Genomic DNA, 2,831 nt, shown 5'->3' with positions numbered 1-2,831 from the left:
GCACTACCCTCGTTGCGTGAAAAGTCAAGTACGGGGCCTTGCAGGAAAGAGCCTGGATCTCTCCCACTCGACGTGCGGAGGTGATGGCCACAAGAAACGCTGTTTTCCACGACAGAAATTTCAACGGAGCTGAGTGCAGAGGCTCGAACGGAGGTCCCATGAGCTTGGTCAGCACCACGTTGAGCTCCCACGCCGGGGCCGGAGCCTTCACCGGCGGGAACGATCTGAACAGTCCCTTCATGAACTCTTTCACCAGACGATGAGACCACAAGGACGTCCGCCCCGTGGTCCTGGTGTATCGGGAGATCGCAGCAAGATGAATCTTGATGGACGCGTGTGTCAGTCCAGCTTTGGCCAGCGTCAGCAGGTACGGCAGTACTTGGGGGGCCGTAATCCGTAGAGGGTTAATCTTCTGTGCGTGGCACCAGACAGAGAACCTCTTCCATTTGTGTCCGTAGCATTTAAGAGTCGAGGACGCCCTGGCCTTTGCAAGAACCTCTCTGCAGTCGACCGGTATGTCGTATCCTCCAAACTCTAGCGCTGCAGGAGCCAGGCCCGCAAGTTCAGCGATTTCGGGTCGTGGTGGAGGATGGCGCCTCCTTCTCTGGAGAGTAGATCCACGTCCACCGGCAGCTTGATTGGCGGGGACGCTGACAAGTCCAGAAGGTCCGGGAACCATATCTGCCTCGGCCACGCAGGTGCGACGAGGATCATCCTGCACCGTGACCTCTTGAGCTGGTTGACGAGCCGGATTAGCAGTGGCAAGGGAGGGAACGCGTAGAGGAACAGGCCCTCCCAGGGGAACGAGAAGGCATCGCCCATGCTCCTCGCCTGGGGAAACCTGCTGGCGAACCTCCGGCACTTGGAGTTTGTCGCCGTCGCGAACAGGTCGATCTGGGGTGTGCCCCACCGTCGGAAGAGGCGATCCACTAGATCCTGCCGTAGCTCCCACTCGTGGCACGAGCGCAGCTCCCTGCTGAGTGAGTCGGCGATGGTGTTTTTTATCCCTGCCAGATGAAAAGGCACCAGAAATATCCTTTGGGCGATGGCCCAATGCCACAGGTCCTGCGCCTCCTTGGACAGTGCTGGGGACCTGGTTCCGCCCTGTTTCCTGATGTAAAACATGGTGGTGGTGTTGTCGGTGAAGATCCTCACCACCTTGCCCTTGAGGGACGGAAGGAAGGACCTGAGGGCCCAAAACACTGCACGGAGCTCCAGGACGTTGATATGTAGGGATTTCTCCGTCGGGAGACAAAGGCCTCTTGCGTGCAGATTTTCGGTGTGCGCTCCCCACCCTTCCAGGGAGGCATCCGTGGTCACTGTCTCCTGGTGGGTTGGGGTCTGGAAGTCCAAGCCCGCTGTCAGATGCGCGCGGGTGCCCCACCACCGGATCGCTAGTCGGAAACTCTCGTCGAGTGTGATCCTTTCCTCGAAGCTGCCCGTCGTTTGGATCCAGCGCGCGTCCAGGAACTCCTGCAACGGGCGCATCCGGAGCCTGCACATGGGAATGAGGTAGATGCAGGAAGACATCATTCCGAGGAGGGACTTGATGGACCTCACCTTGGCCGCGTCGGCCACCAACATCCGCTGCACCTTGCCCAGGATGGTCCTGGTCCTCTCCTCCGACGGGGAGGCCAGAAGAGACACTGTGTTGAGCCTCGCTCCCAGAAACAGAGCGTCTTGCGCGGGTACCAGGTGGGATTTGGCATAGTTCACGGAGAATCCCAGGTCCGTGAGAATTTGGACGGTCCTTGCCGTGTGAACCACGGCGAGCTCCCTCGTCTTGGCTCGGATGAGCCAGTCGTCCAGGTAGGGGTAGACGTGGACCCCCTCGCGGCGCAGCTGCGCCGCCACCGGTGCGAGGCACTTGGTGAATACCCTGGGTGCCGACCGTAGTCTAAAGGGGAGGGCTTTGAACTGGTAATGACGCCCTTGGACCACAAACCTGAGGAATTTTCGGTGCCCCTTTAGGATGGGAATATGGAAGTAGGCATCCTCCAAATCCAACGACGACAGGAAGTCTCCTTCCTCCAGCTGACCCAGGACGTGCTGGAGGGTGACCATCCGGAACTTCTGCGCCTTGATGAACTTGTTCAGACGTCGCAGGTCCAGGATGGGGCGCCATCCCCCCGTCTTCTTCTTCACGAGGAAGTATCTCGAGTAAACTCCGGAGCCCCGAAGCCTCTTTGGGACGAGTTCGATGGCGCCCTTCCTGAGCATCGCTTTTACCTCCAGGAGAAGTTGAGGGACGTGAAGTTCTTTCCTGGCCACGGGGGGGACGCGCGGGCACCTTCTCTGGAACTCGAGCGCGTGGCCCCGGGCCAAGGCGTCCAGCACCCAATGGTCGGTGGAGATGGACTCCCACACGCTGACGAAGCTCGCCAGCCGGCCTACCACCGGAGTGCTTCGTGGGGGCCCGACCCCACGGCCGGTTCAATCCTGCTTCGACGAGGCTTTGCCGCCTTGACCTCCTTGGCGACGACGGCGGGGTCCGCCAGACTTGCCTCGTCCTCTGTAGGCCTCCTGAGACGACGAGCGGGCCGCTTGACGGTAGGTGGAGAAACCGCCGCCGGAACCTTTGGAGGCGCCCTTGCCTCCGCTGCTCCGAAAGGGCGTCCGTCGTTGTTGCAGAACTCCCAGGGCCCGGGCCGTCTCAGTGTCCACTTTAATGGCCTGAAGGGAATCGTCCACTGTTTTCCCAAACAGGTTGTTCCCATCGAAGGGCATGTCCAGGACTCTGGTCTGAACGTCTTGACGGAAGTCCGTAGCCTTGAGCCATCCACGCCGCCTAAGGCAAACGCCGTTGCCCAACTGGCGGAACCCAGTGTCGG

The sequence above is a fragment of the Ambystoma mexicanum genome, chromosome 11 (assembly GCF_040938575.1).
Source record: "Ambystoma mexicanum isolate Mex_15411 chromosome 11, UKY_AmexF1_1, whole genome shotgun sequence".
NCBI classification, from domain to species: Eukaryota; Metazoa; Chordata; class Amphibia; order Caudata; family Ambystomatidae; genus Ambystoma; species Ambystoma mexicanum.
Note: the sequence above shows the minus strand (reverse complement) of the source record.